The following is a 27,973-nucleotide window of genomic DNA, read 5'->3' as shown; positions in this document are numbered from 1 at the left end:
TCTTACCAGCATCTTTACATGCCGCTTGTCATGGCGGCGGCTGGCAGTGTCTCTCTGACTCAGCCTTCCTGTTCCCAGAATTCTCTTCAGCCTTCCTGTTCCCAGAATTCTCTTCAGCCTTCCTGTTCCCAGAATTCTCTTCTCTCTTGTCCCACCTATACTTCCTGCCTGGCTACTGGCCAATCAGCATTTTATTTATACAGAGCAATATCCACAGCACTTCCCCTTTTCTTTTTTTTTCAAAAAGGAAGGTTTTAACTTTCAAATAGTAAAATTACATATAACAAAACAATTATCAAGTAAGAATTACAGTTACAATATTAAAGAAGATATCCTATCTATCCTATATTTGTGAGTCTAAGGTTTCATATCTAACTTATCTTTTATCATAACTAAGGAAAATTATAATTATCTCTAGTGTTTAACTACATCAAAGACCTCAGCAGGATATACTATCACCTGAGAAACAGGAGAAGGATGCAAGCAACTTTCGGGAGTCTTGCAGGGTAGACAGAGACAGCTGGCAGCCTGGACAGTCATCCAAAGTTCTCTTGTAAAGTTGGGGCATCTGTTTTAAGCCCACAGGGCTAGAGTGTCTCAGTCATTTCTCTTTGTGTCCTGTAGAATGTCTGGCAGTTTCCTCTGCGAAGCAGGAACATGAAGGACCATTTTGCCAAGCAAAATTCAGTGGTCACCTTCCTATAGGTCCTGCACATCCAGTCGATACATTTTTTTCAAGCAGTTCAGGCAAGAACAGTTTCTTGCCAAAATGGCTATTTTTTCCAAGGTGAAGATAAACCCCATATGGTGTGTCTCTGATGCCCATCCTCCTGTCTGAAGTAAATCAGTGCTGCCAGGAGCAGACATGTCTCACTGTCCAGAAAGTCTAAATTTTTAACAATATTTTAAATGCCATATTCTGTAGGTCTTTGAAGTGTTTGAAGATTACCTGTCTATCTGAAATATATCTATGTATACCTAGAAAACTTAACTAACATGCTACAAGTTTGACTATCATAGAAAACTAATTATCTGTATTTCTTAATTATCCATTACAATCTAAATGAGTTACATAAACATAATACCTTAAACAAGTGTAGAAATACACACACAGTATAACAAAATTAACTTTAAATTTGTATCAATAAACTAAAATCTATACTAATGTAAAACTTTTCATACGAGTCGTTGCTCTTTAAAAGTAGGTTTAGCAATCTATCCTTTTATTCTATCATTATCTATACTATCCCCTTTTCTTCTTTAGAAAGAGATTGCATTTATAATCAATCTGATTTAAATAAAAATATTGGTTTTTCTCTGTCCCACAAGAGAGCACTCTTCTGATTTGGGACACAAGAATCTCTTAACATTTTTTTTAGCAATATTCCTGGGTTTAGAGAAGGAGTGAGCCAATTCCATCTCCAAAGCCAGCTTGGTATATTTGGGAATTTGGGCATAGCTTCTCTTACTACTTCCTGCTGGAAGGGTGTGCTGTATCTTATGGGGACACAAAGTTAATTTTTAGGATTATGGAGTAGTCCATAAGGGTGTATCATCTGAGCCAGTTGCCTTGAAGCCATTCTGGATGTTGGATCATCTGGGCCATGGTGTTATCGGAGACCTTTCAGGGGGTCTTGGCTGGTCAAACTTGATGTATCTTAATCTGGAACAAATCCATAGCCTCTGGCTTTCTGTGGAAACAAAAGCAGAGCCTCCTTTCCAAAGCAATATATCCTTAGATCCAAATTTTGAAGTCAAGGTATCTTTAAAATATACATTTTTGTTTAGCTCAACAGTTTTTACCATCAAATGTTTTTCTGCAGTTAAAAATCCCAAAGACAACACAATCCAGATTACTCTATTTATCCTTATTTTACTATTTAAAAAGATGGTCAATTTAAGTGCCAGGATAAAAGTTTTTTAAAAAAAAAACCTGTTAAATGTTACACCTGTTACACCTGTTAAAATGAATTATAGAGAAATTCAAATTCAGACAGAAGAAATTAACAGGGAAATTGTTTCAAGATTGGATTATAAGGATACAGAAAGAAAGCCTGTTTTCACACAATCACCCTTAATTTATCTGGTAACCATACAGCAGCTACCTGGTCAAGAGAATGTACAAAATACTTGGATTCCAGTTGAAATGTTAGACTTACAAAGATTTAAGGAGGCAATAATATCTTATGGCATGCATTTCCCATATGAAAAGCAAATGTTAAACTCCTGGTCAACTTATAATAGGATTATTCCACAAGACTGGCGGGAGCTGGCACATGTTGTTCTGGAACCCAGACAACAGCTCCAGTGGCAAATGTGGTTCAAAGAGGAAGCTAAAAACATAGCAAAACAATGGAGGGATGAAGGTACACAAGTCTTCCAGGATCAGCTTATTGGAGAAGAACAATATGCTTCAGTACAAACACAATGTTTATATGATGTCCAAACACTAATTCTATGTGGAACGGCAGCCTTGAATGCATGGGACAGAGTTGAGGAGCCAGGAAAGAAAACTGAGTCATTTACAAAGGTTATACAGGGCCCAAAAGAATCTTTCACAGATTTCTTACAAAGACTGACTTCAGCAGTAATGAGAATGGTCTCGAATTCAGAAGCTAGCCAGATAATAATTGAATCTTTGGCTTTTGAGAATGCAAATACAGCATGCAAGAGAATAATCAGGCCATTAAAAGCAAGAACTGCACACTTGGAAGATTGGATTAGAGACATGGTTAATGTTGAGGCTCATAACCATAATACTATGTGGCTAGGAGAAGCAATTTCAAGAGGTTTGAGGAATGTCAGATGTTTTGGATGTGGAAAGCAAGGACATTTGAAAAGGGACTGTAAACAGGTCATTTCTAGAAACAATTTTGTTTCTTCAAGGAACAATGGCAACAGAATGTCCCTTCCTTCTGGAGTATGCAGAAGGTGTGGTAAGGGAAAACACTGGACCAATGAATGTAGATCAATAAGGGACAGACAAGGTAATCCTTTGCCTCAGTCTTTGGGAAACTCCCAGAGGGGCCTGAGGCAGGCCCCAACAGTGAATACAGTTCAAACCTTTCCTGTAGTCATAGAGGAAACCTCTACTCAGAGCAATTAAATAACCAAACGCCTATTGGAATAAACCAAGCTACTCAGGATAATGAAATAGAGAGAACAGAAAATTGAGGAGAAAACATAAAAAAATTTTTTTGGCAAACTTCTATTAATGAACAAAGGCCAAATTAGCAATAAAAATAATTGGTGTTTTGTTGTCTGGTCTGGTAGACACAGGTGCTGATGTGACCATAATTGCACCAGAATTTTGGCATTCAACTTGGCCTCTTCACGAGGTAAACATTCAGCTGTTAGGAACTGGAACATTATCTCAAGTGAAACAGAGTGCAAGATGGCTCAAATGTATAGGTCCAGAAGGACAGAGAGGAAAATTAAAACCATATGTGGCTAACATAGCTATGAACCTGTGGGGTTGAGACCTGTTGCAATAATGGAATACTCAGATTAACATCCCTCCAATCTCAGAAACAAATCATAAACTAGCACATGTTTCTGAGAGAAATATTAGAAGGTATTATTCTAATGAGTGGTCACCAGCCATCCATATTATACAAGAACAGGGTACAACAACTGATGATCTTCCAAAGACACCAACAGCTCTACCTTTAAAATGGTTAACAGGCCGGGCGGTGGTGGCGCACGCCTTTAATCCCAGCACTCGGGAGGCAGAGCCAGGTGGATCTCTGTGAGTTCGAGGCCAGCCTGGGCTACCAAGTGAGTCCCAGGAAAGGCGCAAAGCTACACAGAGAAACCCTGTCTCGAAAAACCAAAAAAAAAAAAAAAAAAAAAAAAAATGGTTAACAGACAAGCCTGTATGGGTTCAGCAATGGCCTTTAACAACAGAGAAACTCCAGGCTTTAGAAGAGCTGGTAGAAGAACAGTTAAATGCTCAGCATTTTGAAGAATCAACCAGCCCTTGGAATTCTCCTGTATTTGTTATTAAAAAGAAATCTGGTAAATGGAGAATGGTAACAGACCTTAGAGCAATTAACAAAATAATTCAGCCAATGGGCTCTCTACAATCTGGGATTCCTTTGCCTACTCTGTTACAGTTATTGATTTAAAAGACTGTTTCTTTTCAATACCTGTAGCTTGAGTTTTCCTGCCTGGTCCACAGTCAGGGCAAATCTCTCTCACCTGCTAGTCCCACAGCCGCTCAGACCCAACCAAGTAAACACAGAGACTTATATTGCTTATAAACTGTATGGCCGTGGCAGGCTTCTTGCTAACTGTTCTTATAGCTTAAATTAATCCATTTCTATTAATCTATACCTTGCCACATGGCTCGTGGCTTACCGGCATCTTCACATGCTGTTTCTCAGCGTGGCAGCTGGCAGTGTCTCTCTGACTCATCCTTCCACTTCCCAGCTTTATTCTCCTCCTTGTCCCGCCTATACTTCCTGCCTAGCCAATGGCCAATCAGTGTTTTATTTATTGACCAATCAGCAACACATTTGCCATACAGATCATCCCACAGCAAATACCCTTACAAGAAAAAGACAGAAGAAGATTTGCTTTCACATTGCCTACTTATAATAATTCTCAACTGGTTAAAAGATTTCAATTGAGGGTCCTCCCACAGGGAATATTGAATAGTCCAACTCTATGCCAATATTTTGTACAACAGCCATTGGAAGTGATACGTAAAAATTTCCTAAATCTATAATTTATCATTATATGGATGATATTTTACTAACTGATTCAAATGCAGATACTTTAGAAAGAATGTTTGAAGAAGTAAAGAAAATTTTGCCTTGCTGGGGATTAAAAATTGCTCCTGAAAAGATACAAAGAGGAGATTCTATTAATTATTTAGGATGTAAAATAGAGCTACAAAAAAATTAGACCCCAAAAGGTGCAAATTAGGAGAGATTGACTACATACTCTTAATGACTTTCAAAGATTATTTGGAGACATTTCTCATCTACGATTGATTCTCATCTATTGTTGGGGTAAAAAATGATGAACTGCATAATTTGTTCAAAACCTTAGAAGGTGACAAGGACTTAAATAGTCCAAGAGAATTATCACCTGAAGCTGAGAAAGAATTGGCCTTGGTAGAAAAGAAAGTACATGAAGGGCACGTGGATTGTATTGATCCAAAGCTGGATTGCATTTTGGTTATTTTACCTTCTAGGCATTCTCCTACAGGAATATTAATGCAGAGGGAAGATATTATATTGGAATGGATATTTTTACCAAATAAACCAAATAAAAATTAAAAACTTATGTGGAAAAAAATCTCTGACTTAATTTTGAAAGGAAAATTGAGACTTCGTCAATTAGCAGGAATAGACCCAGCATAAATTGTTGTACCTTTAACTAAAGAGGACATTGAAAAATTATGGACAGAAAGTGAACCTTGGCAAAAAAGCTTGCAGTAATTTTTTTTGGAGAAATTAACAGCAAATATCCCAAAAGCAATAGAATTCATCTTATAAAGAGAGCTGATTGGATCTTGCCTCGAATTGTATGGAAAAAAAACCCATATCTGGAGTTCATACATTTTATACAGATGCCAACAAACAAGGAAAGGCAGGTTACAAATCAGAAAATTTAGGTAAAGTGGTTCAAAGTCCTTATAATTCAGTTCAAAAATCAAATTGTATGCTATTCTTTCGGTATTAATGGATTTTTCAGAACCTCTCAACATAGTTACTGACTCACAGTATGCTGAAAGAGTGGTATTACATATTGAGACTGCCGAATTTATCCCTGATGCTTCGGAATTAACTTCAGTATTTATTTAGTTACAAGATACAATCAGGAAAAGGAGTCATCCTTTATATATAACTCACATTCGATCCCATATTAGTCTACCAGGCTTTCTAGCACAAGGCAATGATGAGATTGATAAATTATTGATAGGAAATGTGCTGGAGGCCTCAGAATTTCATAAAAGACATCATGTCAATAGTAAAGGTTTAAAAAAGGATTTTTCCATAACCTGGCAACAAGCCAAAGAAATAGTAAAGAAATGTCCTACTTGTTCCTTTTACAATCAAACGCCATTACAAGCAGGATGTAGCCCAAAGGGTACTCAGAGGAATGAAATCTGGCAGATGGACGTGTTTCACTTTGCAGAATTTGGAAAATTGAAATATGTACACCATACCATCGATACTTATTCAGGATTTCAATGGGCAACTGCTTTGAGTTCTGGAAAAGCTGATTTTATAATCACTCATTTGCTAGAAGTTATGGCCATCATGGGTATACCTGCACATATTAAAACTGACAATACTCCAGCATATGTTTTTGTTAAAATGAAACAGTTTTTTGCTTATTACAATATAAAGCATATTACAGGTATACCACATAATCCTACAGGTCAAGCAGTTATAGAAAGATCAAACAGAACTCTAAAGGATATGCTAAATAAACAGAAAGGGGTAACAAAACCCCCAGAAATAGACTGTGTAATGCTCTATTAACTTTGAATTTTCTTGATGCCAATGAGAAAGGAACAACAGCTGCAGAGAGACATTGGATAATAGAAAAAAACTACAGAATTAAATCAGCCTATATACTTTAAGGATGTGCTGACCTCAGAATGGAAACCAGGATATGTGTTACATTGGGGACAAGGTTTTGCTTTTGTTTCTACAGGAGAAGATAAGCTGTGGGTACCATCAAAATTGATAAAGGTTCGATTTGAACAAGAGATACCTCTTCATTAGAGGTCTCCCATTAGATCATTAACTACACAAAGATCCTGCAGGAGGCGGTAGTGTCCTGATTTCTTGGGGTAAACAAATATGGGGGTATTATGTTTACTTGTGGATGGTTCTATGTACCCCATCCTTAACTGTTCTGTAACTAATTACTTTAGGATTGACAGCTTGGGTTCAATTATAGGCCTCTGTTCTACCCATACTTCTTGATCCAAGAGCCACATCAATGAAATGGGGCTAGGGGCCTTGATTGTGGTGGACCTTATGAAGACAATGGCCCTTAGAATTGGTTGTGTGGATCTCATGCAGGGTCACAAACTGCAAGATCCACCTTTTCATGGACCTCAATGTTATAAAAAAAAAGGCCCTTGTAGCATGAATCTTAAAAGGTCCTATTAATAAAAACAAACCTGGAGTCAGGTATTGGGTTAAATGCTGAAAAATGAGAGAAACAGAACAAACCACAACTAACCTCATCTCACCAACTTCTCAGCCTATCCTGTTTCCTCAAACTGGAAGCCTCTGAGTCCTCATCTGAATGGATCTCAGCTGATCTGCTGCTAAAAGCTTAAAAGGGGTCTAATTCCTGGTCTTAATGTCTTATATACTTTTCTGCTTCCTGCCATCACTTCCTGGGATCAAACGAGTGTGCCTTTCCCAAGCAAGACATGAGATCTCAAGTCCTGGGATTAAACGTGTATGCCACCATGCCTGATTCTGTTTGTAGTGAGGCCTTGAACTCACAGAGATCAGGATGGATTTATGCCCCTGGAATGCTAGGATTAAAGGCATATGCTACCACTGCCTAACCTCTATGTTTAATATAGTGGCTGTTCTGTTCTCTGACCCCCTGATAAGTTTATTGGGGTGCTCAATATATCAACCACAGGCCCTGTCATCTGTAGTTAGGTCAATACCCATATTCTCCAAAATCTCTCTGTCCCACAGGTTCTTAGTACAGTGGAAATGATAGGGTGAATGGCTCCCCGGTTGCCATCAAGATCCTTCCAATGGACTGGATGGGTGGTCATCTTAGAATCTTGTTGGCCTCCCATACCACTGATGGGGGGCGCTGGGTTTAAACTTCCAATGAGGGAAGTGAAATACCTCAGTCTCAGTTAAAATGGTGGTGTCCACACCCATGTCAACCAAGCCTTTGACAGTTTGTCCATCAAGATAGATGTCAGCATTGGAGAAAGTGGAAAAATGGGCATTGTCCAATAGATTTTTGGATTACCAGAGCCTCCTCTTATTGGTAAGGCTGAGAGGCATCCCACCTAGAGTTTAAAGGGGCTGATATTTTGGCAGGCTGTGACCTGCAAACCTTTGCTCAATGAAATCCATATTGCATCTGGGGCATTGGGTCCTAGGTTTTGCCTGAAGGCCATCATACCACAAATGGCCTGGTTTGCGGCATCCCCAGCAAGTTTTATCTACCTGGGGGCTCTTGGGAGTGTCATTAGTACATTGTCTGTCAGCCAGGAGAGTGTCCAGGGAGCTGGCAATGGGACCAGTAATGGAGTCCAGATCTCTGGTGGCCTGCACCTCTTTATGTGTGTCCTCATTTTGTATGGCTGCAACTGCATATGGGTTTGGACATTGAGCCCTCCCAAGTCAGCTGTGTAGTCAACATCTCTCTAGTGGGGCCCACATTCATGCTGCACTCTACTGCCTCATTGACATGGGCCAGGAAGTTGGTAAAGAGCTCCCCTGGCTGTTGGATAAGATTGTGAAAGTAAGCTGAGGGGTTCTGGGGAGTTGGCTCTGAGGGCCTTGAGGGCCAGGTTCAAGACCTCTTGAAAATAGGCATTCAACCCAATCTATGCCTGGTGCACAGGATGGACATATTCCCTGAGCCCCATGAGCATATCTAGTAGATCACCAAGATGTTAAGTAAGATGTTCATCTTGGCCTGGGATTCTGCCTGATTATCATAGGCCAATCTCCAACTGAGAAAGACTGCAGGCTCCAACACAGCTTTAAGCAAATGATACCAATTGAAATAAATTTGTAACTGCATGGACCACTGAGCAAGGAGCAGCTGGACATAAGGGGAATCTGGGCCTGGCTCATTGGCTGCCTTCTGGTTGAGGGAAAGATCAGCAGTAAGGGTGGGAATCCAAGGCTAGGCATCAGCATTTGGGCCGACTGACTGAGAAGGCTTCTATGGGCTTATGCCTCATGGCACAGGCCATGAGGGATTTAAGAGGCCTGGTGCTATGGGAGAATAGCCACCTCCTGAGGCAGGCAGGTATTGCAGTAGATCACCCCAAGAATACTGTGGCAGAGGTGTAGCTGCCAGAATTTGTAGTGGAGCAGAGGGGCCGAGCAGTGCAAGACTTAATGACAGCTGCATTCTCCTTCACAGATTTCATGGGGTCCAAACTGTCTGTCTCCTCATCATTGGATATTATAGAAATATCCGACATGGAAGGGTTGGGGGTGATGAAAAATTACCCATCTGTTAGAGGAAAACAGCAAACCAACAACAGTCAGAGAGAAGATGACAGTCAACAGGGGTGGAAATTTGTATTGGACCCTTATGTCTTGTGCTAAGTAAGGGACTTCCATGGTTCTTTAGATCACAGCTATATGACCACATGGTATCTCTGGAGGAAGGATGCCATTTGGGAACTGAGCCTTGGTTCCACCTCCTAGGGGGTCAGTTCTTATGTGGAAGCACCAGGCAAACTGAAACAGAAAAAAATGTGCCTTCCTAATGGGATGGGCAGACAAACATGACAGACAACAAACAAAAAGGAAAGAAATAGGGGTGCCAATGCTTACCTGCTGAAGGGACAGAAAGAACACAACACTGAGGGGCCTTCTCACCAAAATACAGTCTTGGAGATGCTGTCCAGTGCCACAAGTGAAGGGAGGGAGGTGATAAGAACCTGATCTGGGAAAGATAAAGTAACAGAAGTCCCACATTTGGGTGCCAGATGTTGCTGGATCCTAAAGGTTCTCTTGGGGAAGGAGATGAGAAGGTGTAGCATCAACAACACGAACATTAGGAATCAGTTGAAGGCAAATAGCAGACTCATTTATTTAATAAGGAAGGCCTTATATACCCTTCTCCCAACACCAAGGCTGTGTCCCAATCTGGTGGCATTGTGTGGTCATCCCTCATTGGCTGGGCACAATCAGGATCTCTGACAGCATCTGTTGCTAGGCTCTCAGGCAAATTCCAGGTTGGTTCATAAGTAAGTAAGTTATGTACATGCCTTAGCAATTGGTTCAAGCCAATTTCATCAACCCTGTGGGCCTGTCCTACTACAGAAGACTAGATAGAAATGCCTGCCACAGCATGGACACAGCAGCTTTCCAGAGCTGGAATAGTTAGATGCAGCTAGGATGGTGGGCATGGCTTCTGTGGCTGCCTGAGGTCCTGAAAGGAGCAGAGCCAGCTTCTAGAGCTTAGCAGAGCTGTATGGTGGCTGGTATGGCAGTTTTAGGTTTGACTGACACAGTCAGAGAAGGCTCTAGATGCACAGAAGGTCAGGTACAGACTGAAAAAAACCTATGTAGGTACAATATGTTTAAAAATATGCTTAGTTGCTGAAGAAAGAAAACAAAATGGGTATAGACAGTCATACAAAAAATAAATACTTTAAAAATACTAAAGTATAGTCTTTAAAGAAAGAGTGATGTAAGGAGAATAAGTCACATAAGGATGGGAAATACACAGGCTGTCTGGATCCTGTATGATGCTTTGCTGACTCTGAATTTTTTGAATGCTGATGAGCAAAGGGCAAACACTGCAGAGAGACATTGGATTGTGGGAAAAAACTACTAAATTAAACCATCATATATATTTTAAGGATGTCTTAACCTCAGAGTGGAAGTCAGGAGACATGTTGCACTGAGAAAGAGGTTATGCCTTTGTTTCCACAGGAAATAAAAAGCTGTGGATTCTTTCAAAATTGATGAAGATCAGATTTGATTGGGGAGACCTCCTGAAAAATCTTAGCTGAAGACATGGAGGAAGAAACCAAAAAAATTCATAAAAGACAGGTGATATATATGCTAATCCTTCTACATGGGAACAGTTCTGAGACTGGAAGGTGATAAATCTTGTGGGCTACGGAGTCCTCATGGCTTATTATTACATGCCATCCTTTTATATTGCATTGATGTAGATTAATATTACAATTTGATTATGCAGTCAAAACAGAGTTATAAAGTTGTGTTTTTTACCTATTCAAACATAGAACAGAAAATCATTAGCTGACTTGTGTACACTACACATTCCATAATTGTTTTATTGCAGATCTGTCTGTTATCTTTAAAAGTTTGTGTGTTTTCAGAACAAAAAGACCAGACACCAATAAACACAAGTAGCTCAGGTGATCCAGCCTCTCAGAATGTCTCTGTTTCAGTTTCCTCAAAAATCCCCATCCAGTGAGAGAGAAGAGAGATACTGCAGGCGAGGGATATCGAGATCATGATGGGAGATCTTTATGGGAGGACGTGCAGAGATGACCAGCCACACTAGTGGAAGCCCATGAACTGTGGACTGATGGCTGTGGAGCCCCCATGGGACTGTACTAGGCCCTCTGGATACAGAAGATAGTTGTTTGGCTTGAACTGTTTGGGGGGTACCCAGGCAGGGGGATCAAGATCTGTTCCTGGTCTATGGGCAGGCTTCTGGAACCCAATGCCTGTGGTGTGACACTTTGCACAGCCTTGGTGCAGTGGGAAGGGGCTTGGACCTGCCTAGGCTCAGTGTGCTGGGCTCTGCTGACTCCCCACAGGAGACCTCGATTTGGGGGATGTGGGGATGCGGGGTGGTTACGGAAAGAGGGCTGGGGGTGGGAGGAAGGAGGGCGGAGGATTTGTGGATAGTATGTGGAGTGAGTAGAAAATTACTTAATAAAGAAAAATGAAAAAAAAATTGAAAAATATAAAAAAATAGAGATTACTTTGCCAACAGGAAAAAAAATCCCCATCCAAAACAACTTCAAAGCTGCTGGCTGAGATGATCCAGCCTCACAGACTACTCCAGCCAGGACTTCAGATAAGCCTTCCACTTTCCATTTCATAGAGACTGGGCAATAGCTATCTCTCCCAGGACTTGACCATTACCTCGGTTTCCTCAGCGTCCCCTAAAGATGTCGTTGCCCCCAGACAACAGGAAGTAATTTTAAGAACAGGACACCCACATTTCCAAGAGGAAGGGTGAGGGTGGGTGGTTTTTGTCATTTGGTGGATTATGGATTTCTGTCATGATTTAGAGGAATGGGTTATAAGTTGCTCTTTGTCATGGTCAGGGATGAAACTAAGCAAGGGAGGTTGAATTCAAGGATCTCTTTTTGAAATGACAAAGTGGGGATATGAGAATGATAGGAGCTGGGGATATGAGAATGATAGGAGCTGGGGATATGAGAATGATAGGAGTTGGGGATATGAGAATGATAGGAGCTGGGGATATGAGAATGATAGGAGCTGGGTGCACACGCCTTTAATCCCAGCACTTGGGAGGCAGGGGCAGGCGGATTTCTGCCAGTTCAAGGCCAGCCTGGGCTATAGAGTGCAGAGTGAGTTCCAGGAAGGGCACAAAACTACACAGAGAAACCCTGTCTCAAAAACCAAAAAAAAAAAAAAAGAAAGAAAGAAAGAATGACAGGATAAAAGGGTAGATTATTGAATCTACTTTTAAGCTAAAAAGCAGTTATTAATCTCAAATATTTTACATTGGTATGGGTTTTTGTATATTGATATAAATATAAAGTTATCTTTATTATAACATACTCTACATATGTTTCTACTCTTGTTTAAGGTATTTTTGTATATTGATATAAGGTTAAGATTATTTTTGTTACAACATACTATATGGTATTTTATCCATGCAGTTTATTTAAAAATGTGATGTAAAGTTCTAGTCCTTGAAAGCTATTATTACAAACTATTTAGAATTATTAAGAAATATAGGTTAGAAGTTAGTCATCTATAACAAACTAGCTTGTAGTCATGTTAGGTATGTTTTCAAGGTCAAACAGAGATATATTTTAGATAGCTAGATCTCTTCAAACACTTCAGAGACCTACAGAATATGACACTCAAGACATTTTTATAGCATAAGGCTTTTTTTTTTTTGACAGTGAGATATGTCTTCTACTGGTAGCACCAATCTACTTCAGAGAAGATGATTGGCATAGAAAAACCTCCATGTGGAGTTTGCTTTCTTTTGTGGCAAAGTTAGCTACTGGTAAAGAACCTTCCTTTGCTTTGACTGCAGACAGAATGCTGTACAAATTTGACAAGCAGGACACAAAAGAAGATGACTGGCAAACTTTGTCAAAACAAGGTAGACCACTCCTTCAAAATTCCTGCATCACAGAAAATTCTGTCAAATATTCTAGGTCTATAGGCCAACGATGGATGCCCCAATGTTGCAGAGGAACCTTGGGTAACTGTCCAGGCAGCCAGATGTCTCTGTCATTTTTATAGTTTTAGAAGTTGTTTGCTATGCACTTCCTATTTACTAAGGTATTATTTTAATCCCTCTCAATTTTCTGATGGGGTTGAAGACTAGGTAGAGTTTTACCATTTCCTTTGTTACCAAACTCAGAAAAGAAACTTACAAAAAGAGATGTAAAGTTTATAAAGGGTGAAAGACATAAATGCTTAAGTGGTTTATCTAAGAAAATGTTTTAAGGTCTAAAAAGATAATTTTAGGTTGGTGTTGCAAGTTATGATAGAAAGTGCTTTAGGTATAAAACTTTACACTCATCAAGAGAGAATAGATAATAGTTTAATTTCTCTGAATTTGCCAAATACTAATTGACTGGGCTTTGTAAATGTAATTCTTACTTGATAATTTTTTTTATTGTATGTAGTTTTACTGTGTTAGAGTTAAAACCTTTCCTTTTTATTTAGGTAAAAAGAAGGAAATGTTGGGAGATATTTATTTAGACTACATAAAGATGTATCTATGTTTTGCCTCACCTGCCTAAAACTCCTGATTGGTTTAATAGAGAGCTGAATGGCCAATAGCTCGGCAGGATAGACTAGGTGGGACTTCCAGGGAGAAAGAGGAACTCAGAATGAATCTAGATGCATGTGCGATGCCAGCAAGATGCTGTGGGAGTCTGGCATACAATATTTAGGATAGGTAACTAGCAACATGGAAGAATATAGATTAATAGAAAAGAGTAAGTTTAAGTTATCAGAGCTAGTTGGGAATAAGCCGAATCTAAAGGCTAAGCTTTCATAGTTAATAATAAGTCCCTGTGTCATTATTTGAGGGCTGGCTATCCCAAAAGAAAGTACCACTATAAGACAGAGTACAAAATAATGAGTTTTATTGTGATATTTTCATACATTTCATATAATGTTATTTTATTTTTATTTGCCTTCAGTTAACTTCTGTCAATACTATACTTTTCCCCATCCTCCCTGCTTCTCCAAACAGCACCTACTTCCAGTTTCATATTTTGAAAGTAGTATCCCAAACATATGAGAGAAAGTATGTGATTTTATCCTTTGGCATCTGGTTTATTCAGTTAATAAGATCTCCAGTTCATTAGATTCTCTACACATGATATAATTTTGTTCTTCATTATGGTTAAATGAAACTTCACTGTGTGTATGTGTTTTATATTATATTCTATCTTTTGATGGACATGTTGGCTGATTCCAAATTTTAGCTAGTGCAGTAATAAACAAGGATTCAAAAATACCTCTGTGACATGCTGTCATAAATTCTTTTGTATGTATATCTCAGGAATAATGTTAGCTGGATCATTGTAGTTCCACTTTAGTTCACGGAGGAATCTCTGTACTGATTTCCATACTGACTGCCTTAAATAACAGTTTCTACCAGCAGTACAGAGGGTTCCTCTCCTTCTCACGTCCTTACCATCATTTATTGTTTTCTTGACACCAGTCATTCTGACTGAGGTGAGACAGAATGTCAATGTTTTGATTTGCATTTTCCTGAAGGCTACGTATATTCAACCTTTTTTCATATATTTATTGGCTGTTGACATTTCTTCTTTTGAGAACTGTCTATTCACTTAATTTGCCCATAGTTTTGAGGAAATGTTCCTAGTTTTCTCATATTTTGGATAGAGGTTAATTCTGTGTAGCATTTCTTATGTTGAAGTCTGTTCTATTCTTAGCTTCTTTATGGAATTAATTACAAGCATATGTTAAACTTCCAAAGTCCTTTTATGATTTTATTGAGATGTGATTTCTGTCCCTGGGGCAAGTCCCACATCACATCTGTATATGTTAAGCCATCCTTGAATCCTTGAAATAGGGCCAACTTGATCATGATGTATGATCTTTTGATTTCAGGAACTTGGTTTGCCAGAACTTTTTTTTTGTATAGATGTTTTTGTGTAAATGACCATCCAGAAATTTTCTCATTGATATCCTGCATTTGCTTCTTAATTTTATTGAACTATTTGAATTATTTTGAATGTCTTGCTGTTTTTTTAAATCGTAATTCTTTAAAATTCCATGGCAAGCCTTTTTTTCACATCAGTTTCATTGTGGTTTTAAAAGGCAAAGTGTTGTAACCTTTAGCTCACATTTTTTGCACTCCTTTATTGAGATTTGAGCTTCTATACTACATTTAGGGATGACCTCTTTTGTATGTGACTTTTTCCTGAAGTTGTGATGAGAGTTTCAGTTTAAAGTTATAAAGTGCTAGCTTTCTTTCCAGGTAGGTAGTTTAGGTTTGATGTAGCTTCTTTGACTATAGTTAATGATTTTGTACCTACTGCTCATTCTGGTAGAGTTGGAAGGATCCTCTGTAGCTCATTTAAGAGTATGGATACACTTGCTGCGGGAATATTTGATCACACTGTGAACCCTGAGTTTGCATTTGTGTTGATTAAATAAAATTAACCTTGGGTCAGGAAGCTTAGTTAGCAATTAATTGACAGAAAGTAGTCATAGTACATCAGAGGGCATCTGGAAGAGATAAAGACACAGGAAGTAGTTGGGTAGCATTTGGAGTAGCATGGGTTTTTCTGGTTTGGAGGAGCAAAAGCATAGGGATTTCAGAGATGCTGTCAAGGGAAGAAGGTTAGCTTTTTGCTACTCAGCCTCTCTGAGCTTGTTGGTTTTCACACCAGCCTTTGACTCTCAAGTCTTATTTATAAATGGAATGATAGAGGTTTAGTTAAAGCTACCTTTGTTGGCAGCAACAGAGCCAGTGCCTATGGGAACAAAATTCCTGCTAAGCTGCCACCTGAGTGGCCAGGCCACTGCTAGAGAAGCAGGCCAGTCACAGGAGAGTTGCAGCTGCTGGTTGAGATAGTAAGTTAGGGCACAGGCATTATGTCAAAGGTAAAGTAGCACACACTCCAGGGGCTGTGAGATTGCTCGGTGGGTAAAGATAAATCACCAGTGACCCCAAAATCAAGGCATGTATGTGCCTGTAACTTCAGCATTGGCATAAAATAGGCAGGTCCTGGAAGCTCACTGGTCACACAGCTTAGCTGAAACAGTGAGCTCCATGTTTATCGAGAGGCTTTGTACCAAGAGAAGGTAAAATGATAGAGGGTGCTCTGACATCAACATGAACACATGTGCACATGCACACACACACACACACACACACACACACACACACACACACACGGGGAGGCTGTAGCAGCTCGGGTAATTATGGAGCATACAATAGTATAGGGTTCTCCTTTGTGGCTATTTCCACAGTGGGTGTAGCCCCTCTCAGATAACGGGGTTTTCTGGGACTCTGTTAATGCTATATGAGCAAAAGCCTCAGGTCCAACAACTCCAGCAATAGTTATAGACAGTGATGGGAACAATAAGACCACTTCTGTTACACTTACACCCAGTTCTGTGGTTGAACACAGCACTGGTACAGAGCAGGAGGTGGGGCAATGTAGGTAGTATAGCATCTAGAACTGTAATATGCTCTGTGGCCCTAATGCATATGCACCTGGGGACAGTAGGTTATGGTGGTTTGAATGAGAATGGCCTCCATAGGCTCATATATTTGGGTGTTTGATTCTCGGTTGGTGGAACTGTTTAGGAAGGATTAGGAAGTGCAGCTTTGTTGGAGGAGGACTGTCACTGAAGTGGTCTTGGAAGTTTCAAAAGCCCATGCCAACCAATTTCTTGTTTGCCTGCCTGCCACCATGATCATGGACTCACCCTCTGAGACTGGAAGAAAGCATACAACTAAATGCTTTCTTTTATAAGATGTCTTGGTCATAGTGTTGCCTCACATCAATAGAATAGTAATTAAGACCAATGGGAACTGGAGGTCTACCTACCCTTTCAGCAGCACTGTGTAAGCAGAAGCCAGGTGGCAGCTCAGAGCAGTAGGGGCAGGGTGATGGCTAGAGAAAGACAGTTTCTCACAGTTGCCTCAGTGAGCTGCAGTGGGAATGGAAACGGTAGAAACCATATTCCTCACAAGCCTCTGAGCAACAGGCACCTGAGCCATGGCTCAGCTAGAATCCTATGAACTCGAAGGGCTGTCTTAGTCTGACCCCAGCTCATGTCTACCTTTGGTCCAGAGGGCAAATGCTCTGGCCCCATCCATTCTCAAAGGAGATACTTCCGTTCCCCACACACTTCAGCAACCAACCCCAAACACTGCAGGGAACCCAGCGGGCTTGATTTAGAATCGTATTGCTAGATTCAGGAGAAAGCTGTCCTCTGACCCAGTGCCACCTTTGGGGTCCCAGAGATGGGACCAGGCAGAGATTGCTAACCTCTGGAGGAGCCTAAGGTCAGACAACCCAACTTCTCAAAAAGCTCTTGGCTCACAGCCTGGGCACCACTGGGAGATGGTGTAAGCTACTTCCCAAATGCACTAAGTAAAGTGAGATTGCCTAATTTACGGAAAGCCTATAACTGTTGTGAAACTTCCCAGGCTCCTCACTGGTGGTGTTTTCTGGGACTTTCTCTTTTACCCTGACCTCTGGGAAGGGAATTTACCATCCTCAGGCTGTGGAACTGTGGTGGCAGCTGTGAGGAATTTTTGTTTCTCTTTTTATGATGTTATCCCCAGACAGTTTCTGGACCTTACCAGAGTCTAGGCTCTCTCTCGTTGACTTGCAGTGTTCCCCTGTGGTCACCAACCTCAAAGTGCAGCCAGGTACCTGCCTATTATTTTGGTTCTTTTAGAGGAGGAGGAGGTGAATGCTAGATGTCTTAGTCAGCCATGTTAATTCTCCATAACCTATTTTCATGAAGATATGATCACTGCCGTATTTTAATTCCTTCGTATTTGTGTCACCTAACTCATGAATTCACCCTTATGACTTCTGGCTCTTATTTCCAAGAGTCCCTATTCTTTGGTTACCTGTGATGGTTCTGTCTCTCTGTCAACTTAACACACTTGGAAAAGAGAATTTTAAGACATTGGTTTCACTGGATTAGCCCATGGCATGCCTGTGGAACATTTTCTTGATTGCTAACTGATGGAGGAGGAATCCAGCCACTGTGGTTGATACCACACCCAGGGCCAGTGATCCTGGTTCGACAAGAAAGCAGGCTGAGCACAGGCAAAAGCCAGGGCAGTAGGTAGGGTTTCTCCCTGGCGTCTGCTTTAGCTTCTGCCTTCAAGTTCCTGCTTTGAGCTCCTGCTCTGGCTTCCTTTAATGGTGGACTGTGGTGTGGAAGTGCCAGGCACATAAACTCACCCAAGTTGCTTTTGGTTGTGGTTTATCACAACAACAGAAGTCAAACAAGGACACTGCCATTAAATGTGTACAAAAAATGGTGTTTGTGCCTGGGGTGATAACACATTCCCCAATTATAAGCTACAGCGTCCCTTGTATTTTATTTCTTTTATTGTGTTTCTTAGAAGATTAATTTCAACCCAAGACCTTCCATATGCTAGGAAAGCATTCTACCACTGAGCTCATGCCTAGCCCTTCTGGTATTTATACTTAATGACTTATTGTTCACTAATAGGTGTGGTTTTCTATTATGACATTTAGCATATGCTGGAATTTCACTATAAATCAGCAAACACTCCATGAATATATTCTGATCCAGTTCTTACATTGGAAGATCTTTGTAGTGATCCTATCTGTATTATAATTGCACTATTATGAGCATATTACTATGTCCACCCCAAAGTATAATCTTCAGAACAGATTTAATAAATACAGGCATTAATATATAGCATCCACTTATCATTGGCAATGCATGCCTATCTTTTCCTCAACTTTTGCACTTCCCTTTTGGGGTTTATCTCACCATGCCATGTTATTTTATTCTCCCTTTCTCGACTTAGGTAAAATGTCTGATGCAATCAAATTTGTAGGTCAGAATACCAGCAAATAATGTTTTCTTGTTTGTACCATAAATATTTGTAATATTCACAAAAATAGTTAACATTTAATATTTGGTATGTATTCTATCAATTACTTGCAGTGTATATAAAATTCAAATTTAACTAGACATTCTGTATTTTTATTTGATAAATGTGAGAACTTTATAAGTTCTGCCATACCCTGCTGAAGTTGTTTTTGAAGAAGATTAATTTATATAGAAAGTTCTGTATTGATTGGTGAATATGCTTGAGAAAAATTTAGTGGCCACAGAAGGGTCCCCAGTCATCCAAAGCAGGACACCTGTCCACGGGAGACAGCTGTTCTGTTTTCCTGACAGCACAGCCAGGGAAAAGGCAGGCTGGAAATGTCTCTACTTCTTCTATTGGCCAGTGTTCTCTCTTTTGACATCTGTCAGTCTTGGCTTGCATTTTAAAATCCCATTCTCTCCATCTTCCAATTAGATGAAAGGGTTCTCTGATTCTGAGAATTCCATTTTAGATATTTTTGTCTAATTTTTAACTTTCTTAATGAGTACTGGGGAGAAGCCAACTCTAGGGCCTTTATGCAGATGTTGGCAGGGGTGGGTCTATACACTGTATAACTTCCCAAGCATGCCACTGGCTGATGATGAAAAGGCCAATAACAGTCTTGGGGAATAATGAACCCTCCAGCCTGGAATTATCTGGCATCATTGAAATCTACCTCCACAACATCAAAGGAAGCTGTTTGGGAAAGATGGTGGATTTAATGGATGAAAATGTATTCTAGGTGGTTCTGTGGTTTTGTGTTTGCGTTTTTGAGTATTCACAGATGCATGTTATAGTGATTCAGGGATGATGAGCCCAGTGTTTTTGTCCCAGTGATAAATGTGTTGTTGAAGGTCTGCCCACCTCTTGCCTGCTTTACATTTACTCCAGACAACATAGGCACTATTTTCTTTTTTTACAAGGATTTTGCCTTTTTAACTACTCTGGGGATATGATCAATCACACATCCTTGAGATCACTTAGACTCCCACTTGGAAGCAGGACCATCTGCCACTGACTAGTAACCCTCCTGGTACAAAGTCTCTGGTGTAAGAAAACATCTTCAGGATTGCTCTTGACATTGCTAGTTCAACACATTCCCAGCTACTAGCTCTTCTTAAATAAGTCATGTATTCAGTTCAGTTCAAAGCCTGACAAAGGTTATAGATCTTGTTTAGTGTAAATGTGCAATGCCTCATGCTGTGTTTCAACTTCCCAAACACAAGCTGACTGGCCTGCTTTGCCTGTTTGATTTCTTCCAGCTGGTTTCTTGTCTGTCTTAATTTACTCTTGAGTTTTGGGGGGTTATTTTGCTTAAATGATTACCCAGAGAGTCCTAGTCAGTTATTTTGTGAAGATTATCTTTTTATTCCTATGCTATTTGAGCAACAGAATACAAGTGTGGTGTTAATTATATTTGTTCGGACTTTGCAAAACAAGAATGGCTTCTTTTTTCAGGAATATGATAACTCTTTAAAACACTGGGATGTGGTCTCTGCCTCCTGAGTGATGGGATGATATGCAGGTCACCCTGTCCACCAACCTGTCCTTTATATGGGTGCTAGGTTTCCTAACTCAGCACCCCCCCACCTGTTTGCAGCCCAAGGGCTTTAGCACTGAGCCATTTACCTCACCCACTGGTATTTGTTCCTTAAAGAGAATTCAGCAGCAAACTGTCTGGTCCTGGTATTTTCTTTGTTGGATTATTACTGCTTCAATTTCATTCATCATTTCTAGATCTGCTCAAATTTTTATAGTCTCTTTATTTAATCATGGTCATTTATATGCTGTCTATGAAGGCTTTCTTCTAGTTTTTTAAAAGTAAGTTTAAAAAAATTTTGAGGTTAATATAATACACTATTTCTCTCTTCTCTTTCTTCCCTCCAAATGTTAATCCCAAATATTTGAGGAGAAAGACCACTGACCCAAATCATCATGGTCAAATTAATTAAAGCGAGCTTTTTTATTCGTGTACAGGGACTGCTGCCCCCTTAGGTGGGGCTCAAGAGGTCAGCATTGGATGTGAGGAAGACAGGGCAGGGGGTTTCCAAATGGGGGATTTGAGGGGCAAAACAGGCAGAGTTACTGGAGCAGAATGTAACAAGTTAGACCCTCCTGAAACAAAGACACGGTTGCAAGGTGGGCAAAACAAGGTGATCGTCAGTGGCCATGACACCTTTTGAAACAAAGGTAGGTTTGTAAGATGGTTACAAACAACTTTTTGAAATAAAGACGTGATTACCATTCCTGAAACAGAGAACAGAACCATCTGTAGTTAAGGTTACAGGTGGGGTACAGTCCAGTCCTTGAGAAACAGGTTTAATCATAAACAGGAACGAACCTAGTTTGTCTTTACTGTAAGGTAGCTTTTAAGTCTGGTTCTTGACAAACTCCTGTGTACGCATAACTTGATCTCTTTGCAATTCATGGCCTCTTTTTCTTGAATTGTGGTTATATGAGTGTGCATGTGCATGTGTATGTTCCTAAATATATAAGTGAAACCTTCTCAGTCTGTTTAGTATTAATGTAGGTATGTTTTCAGGGCTGAACATTTGATATTAGATGCCTGGGGAAGACATTTCTCCCATTTCAGCAGTCCTTAATTGCCTGTAGTTCTTTGTGTAAGGCTGAGGCCTCCTGAGCCTGCCCTTTCCACACCAGCATGTCTATTGGTGTTCTTGTTCAGCTCATGCTTAGGTAGCCATGAATTTCAAACCTTTCTCTAATAATCCTCTGGATTCCACTGCTACCTGTTGTAACTTCCTTTTTTTTCTTCTGATATTAATTTGAGTATTTTTCTCTCCTTTGGTTTTGATTAGCTAATTTTTTTATCAATTTATCATTTCAAATGCTCAATTTTCTGTTTCACTGATTCTTTGTATTGTACTTTCAGTTTCTATTTCATTTATTTCTACCTTGATCTTTATTATTTCTTTCTACTGACTTTGGGTTAAATTTTTTCTTAATGATTCTGAAAGGTCTTTACAAATTAAGTTATTTGAATTCTTGTTGATCGTTTCTTTTTACTTTTGAGATTATAATTTAATTATATCCCTTTCCTTCCTCCCTGCAAATCTTCCCATATACCTACACTCCTTCAAATTCATGGCCTCTTTTTTCACTAGTTGTTAGTGCATTATGTATGTATGTACATAAATATGTATTCCTAAATATAACCTGTTCAGACAATATAATGTTACCTGTATGTGTGTTTTTCAGGGTTCATCATTTGGCACTGGACTAACCAATTGTTTGGCAATCACTCCCACTCCCAGCTGTCTTTAGTTGCCTGTGGATTTGTGGATTTTTTTGGGGATTTGAGGCCTCATGGGCTTTTCTCTGTCTAGCTTGGCTTATCCATTGGTGTCATCCTTGTTTAGCTCCTGTTCAATCAGCCGTGTTGGTGAGACTTTATGAGTGTAGCTTCTGATATTACTAGAAGACACAATCTCACAGCAAACCTTGCGATCCTTTGGTTCTTCAAGTATTTCCACCCCCTTTTCTACATTGTTCCCTGGGGCTTTAGGTGCAGGAGTGTTTTGTAGATATATTCATTGGTAGTGGGTTCCACAGCTCTGCATTTTTATTGGTGTGGTCCTCTTTGAAATGCAATCACCTACAGCTGTAATATTCCCTCTTAGGACTGCCATTGCTACCTTTAAAGCGTCGGGTAGGTTGTATATTTATTTCATTGGGTTCTGAGATTTAAAAAAGTTATCCCCATTTTCTATGACCCACTGATCATTTAAAAGCTGAGTGTTCAATTTTCATGTATTTGTATAGTTGTTTCTCTTGCTATTGAAATGTAGTTTCATTCCATTATGATATGATAACATGGAGAAAATGAATTTGTTTCTCTTATGTCTATTAAGATTTGATTTATGGTATAGAGTGTGCTCTATTATAGAAAGAGGTCATGGACTTCTGAGAATATGTATTCTGCAGCTGTTGGATGTCTGTGTAGGCCATTTGAACATGGTACAGTTTTATCAACGAGAGTGGGATACTGAAGTCCCAACTCTTATATGTGGACTTGTCTGTCTCTTTATGTCCAGTTGCACAAGCGTTTACTGTCATTATATCTTCCTGGTATTGTTTTTACTAAAATGTACTAACCTTCTTTATCTCTTCCAATTAATTCTGGCCTGAAGGCTAGTTGTCAGATAGAGCATCACTCCTGCTTCTCACCTATTCTCACTTGCTAGCTTCATCTAGCTTTGCATTCCTTCATTTCCAGTCTGTTTTTGCTAGTGAGGTATGACTCTTGCAGACAGCAGAGACTTAGATCTTGTACATATTCAGTTAATCTGTATCTTTTCATTGGATGTTTTTGATTATTTAAATCAGAGTCATTATGAGAGTATTTGCTCATTTCTGTTTGTTATTTGTTTCTTTCCAAGTTGCTTCAAATATTGTTGGGTTTGGGTTTTGTTTGTTTGCTTGCTTGCTTGTTCATTTATTTTTTGGTAACTCTATATTCATCTTCAGAGCTTGCTGGTTTACTGGATTGGATGTATTTTTTTCCTTAGTTCCTAATGTGTCTGCTCATGAAGTTTATTCATTTTCGAGAACTCCTATTTGTGACCACCATTCTTCCTCTATGTTTAGAATTGACTTGGGTATTTTATGCAGTGATGTCTTATTGATCATGGTTGTTTAAGTTGATGCTTTTTGAGGAAGGTCTTTGTTACCCCATCAGTTTCAAACTATTCTAACTATTAGACATACTGATTGGCAGTTAGGAACAGGGCTTGGATTATATATCCTTCCATTTGCTCAACTTAGAGTTTCTGCTGAAAGATGTGATATTATTCTGATGAGTTAGTCTTTTTAAGTTAGTGTCTTCTTCCCATTTTTAATATTTTTTGTTTGTATTATTATCATTTTAAATATAATGTGATGTGAGAAAGGTTCTTTTCTGGTCATTTCTCTTGGGAATATATTCTAAATGCCTCCAGTATTTGTGTGTTCTCAACTTTTCCCTTTTTTGAGAGAATGTTCTGCTATTATTTCATTGAAGGGGTTTTCTATGCCATCATATAACTCTTAATTATTTATTAACTAATTGGTTGATAATTCATTTTATGTGGATGTCTGGTAGGTAGTGTTCTGTTGGATTTATACTCTCTACCAATAGTTCAAGGGGACAAAATTGACATCAGTAACAAAAGCAATAATTTGAGGACAAAGAAATTATTAAAATATGACAAAAAGCAATTGGATATTTTACCTACATTCCCAGTAAAGTCACAAGAAAGGAGCTGACATACTAATAAGATTAACTTGGAGTTTAAAAACTAATGAATTATTAATATATTTAATGTTATAAGCAAGAAGGAGAAATGTGGGAAAGAAATAAGAAACAATATAAGAGAGACCACAGTAAAATAAACACAAAGAAAGACAAAGCAACTATAAACCCAAAACAAGTAGAACAAACCCTAGAAAAGTAAAAGGATAAAATCATCTAATCAGAAAAAAACAATTATATACTGGCCAATATTTCTTCCCTACTCTGAGTATGGGTTTTTACATATATGCACACAGACACAGAGGCACACAGAGACAGGCAGAAACAGACAGACAGACACACACAGAGACAGAGATGACAGACAGACACACACACACACACATACACACAGATGACAGAAGACAGATAGATACACACACACACACACAGATGACAGAAGACAGATAAACACACACACACAGATGACAGACAGACAGACACACACACAGATGACAGACAGATAGACAGATACACACACACACACACACACACACACACACACACACACACTCACGCATGCTATCACCTGGGATATGCTCTACAGCTTATTCTGTAAGTGGAATAGCAACTGTTTATCTTTCTCTCGGGTCCAAAAGTGTGAGTCCAGAATATTTTTTCCTCTGTGAGTTCCCCACCCAGTAGCCGCTGCTGGGCTGAAATCTTTTGCAGAAGCTGTTTTCTAACTGATCTCACCCAACCTTCCCCCATCCTTCAGTGTAGGGTCTGGCTCCATCTGTGTCTGGGTCATAGTGCTGCTAGAATCTCACTATTTCACCTTTTCATGTTTTATTAGTGGGTAAGAGGGATCTCCATCTGTGTTTAAATTCATGACTGCATCTACTCCTCTTACTGGAATGAGTCAGTTCTAAAATAGTTTATCTTCTGCTGTAACTCTTCTGAATCAACTTCAGTTTTCAAAAGTCAATCTGAAATGCAAGAATATTATGTGCTGTTTCTAAGGCAATGGTGAGAACAGGCTCAGAACCTGTAGCACATGCACTTTAGGGCCCCAACTCCTGAAAGCCATTGTCCACAAAACAAAACGAGTGTAAAGGACCGCCACTTCCTCTGCCATTGTTCCTTTCTTTAATGCTCCCTGGTGCCCACACTCTTCAGGAAACAGCTCCCCACTCCTTCCTCTCGACTAACATCAAAAGGCTTAGAAGCTATTTGTACACCAACCATATGTTCATTGTGGAGACTGAAATCAAATTTTGTTTCAAGATCCCAAGTGCGGGGCGTGGCGGGCTGCTCCAGGATATGAAGGTGAATGTAGGCATAGTCATGTTCCAAAGCCAGCAAAACCAACGTAGCCTCTTCATCAGACAGATTTGTCATTTCTGTTTAACTCCATATTTCCAGAAAATAATTCATAATCTCTATGGTTTCTTCAAATGTCTTCAAGAGACATGCTGAGAATTCTGACAATGAATTCTTAGTACCTGAATAGAAAGAAGCTATAAGAATATTAATTGGGGGTCTTGTTTCATATGATGTTGCTAACATAACACCAATATCTTAGCATTTGCCCATTTCTAGTCTCTTTTCCTTATTTTTTGTACCTTGGTAACAAGAATAAATCGTCTCAGTGAAAATACTGGTTCATAGCAGGGGATATGAATCAACTTGTACCATATACATACATAACCATCACTGAATTTAACTAATGTGGGTGTAGACACCAACCTTCACCTGTAATTATTCCATCTTGTTTGACATATTTTTATTTTATTTTGATAACCTTAAATGAAACATTCTTAATGTCCTATTTCTTAATTATAACTTGGTTTTAAATTAGGCCAGGAGATAAAATACAAATGAAATGTCATATGTTGAAACAAGGTAACTATGTATTCTTGATAGTCTTAGTGTAAAGTTCATTTATACCAACAAGTATAGTAACTTGTCACATAAAAATTTATCTTAATAACAAAATTTGGGCTAAGAAAATTCAATCCTTTTGCTCTTGAGCAGTCTTTCTACATAGCCCCAGCTAGCCCCAAACTTCCTCCCACTTCTGTCTTTGGAGAGTTTGAATTACAGGTGCATGCTACCATGCCCTGCTAAGAAATTTCAGTGCTGTGATTAGAAATTTATATCGTTTTCAATAATGCATTCACTCAAAAGACATTTCATAAGACACTCTAGTGAGTCCAACACAAAAACTAACTGATCTCAATTTTTCAAACTTTAAAAGGAATGCCACTGTGAACAAACTCCAGTGAATGAAAATTAATAACAAAGAAACATGGAAACAATAAATATAATGTTGAACAAAGAACTAGTTAAATTTATACCTTTCTAAATAGTTTTCTTTTAAATGAGGCCATGTAGCTTAATTCCCAAGTTAAGAAAGGTTGTTCAAAAAGGGTCCCTAGGAACTCAGTACACAGTGTAATTAATTGTCTCCGTATTGACAGGATAATGCAACCAAAGAAAATCTGCAGGGAATCATGGGGTTGTACTGGTTTAGCTGCCTTGAGAGGCATTCATCATAGGTTTTTCAGATTAGAGTTCCTGGAGCACAATATGCCTTTCAGTTCCTGAGAAACTGAGGCACCCTCTCAGGCAGTGGAGTATCAGGCCATCTGTGTATTTCTGCATTCCCTAAAAGTCTGTGAAGCAAATAGAAGCTTGGCTAGACAATGAGTTGTAGACATTAATTGGTGTGCCCTGTATAGTCCTCAAATGCCATTGTATCCTAGCAACTACAATTGCGTTGATCCTGGCAGCCACCAGGCTCTGCTTCTGATAAGGATTGCTTGCAAAGAAATGGTCTCAGTCTTGCTGAGACCCCTCCAACATGGGCCTGGTTTTCAGTCCCATCAACCATATCAGGAGACCCTGATTCAGTAAGTAAGCACTCATGCTTACAAAAATCCATGGATTTTTAAGTATGTGAACCACACTATGGAGCATCTTACCTGGAAAACTGAGAGCAGAAAGGTCTGTGAATATGCAAAATTACAAAGAGTATAATGTAGGCAGTTGTTCATTATGCCTAATTTTCAAGTGATGGATTATGTTGCTTTATATGATGGGGAGAATAATTTCTTTTCTCTTTTGGGGAAGTGCAGACTTGGGATTGCAGAACTATTGCTGTGGATTTCATAAAACCTGTTTTTCTTAGTAGCATTGAATCCCAGGGAACAAGGAGATCAGCTCCTGTGTAGCTAGAGTTTTCCTGCCTGGCCCACAGTCAGGACAAATCTCTCTCACCTGCCAGTCCCACAGCCACTCAGACCCAACCAAGTATAAACACAGAGACTTATATTGGTTACAAACTGTATGGCCATACCAGGCTTCTTGCTAACTGTTCTTACAGCTTAAATTAATCCATTTCTATAAATCTATACCTTGCCACGTGGCTCATGGCTTACTGGCATCTTCATATGCTGTTTGTCATCATGGCAGCTGGCAGTGTCTCTCACTCAGCCTTCCACTTCCCAGCTTTATTCTCCTCCTTGTTCTGCCTATACTTCCTCCTGCCTGACTACTGGCCAATCAATGTTTTATTTACTAACCAATCAGAGCAACACATTTGCCATACAGAACATCCCACAGCACTCCTGTGTTGATCTTAGTGACTGAAAAAGAATCCCATGAAGCTTTTCATCCTTCTCCTTTCCCGGAGACCCACAAATAGCCATA

Source organism: Peromyscus californicus, unplaced genomic scaffold (assembly GCF_007827085.1).
Source record: "Peromyscus californicus insignis strain IS unplaced genomic scaffold, ASM782708v3 Scaffold_15__1_contigs__length_86483966, whole genome shotgun sequence".
Lineage (NCBI taxonomy): Eukaryota > Metazoa > Chordata > Mammalia > Rodentia > Cricetidae > Peromyscus > Peromyscus californicus.
This window is presented reverse-complemented; position numbering follows the sequence as displayed.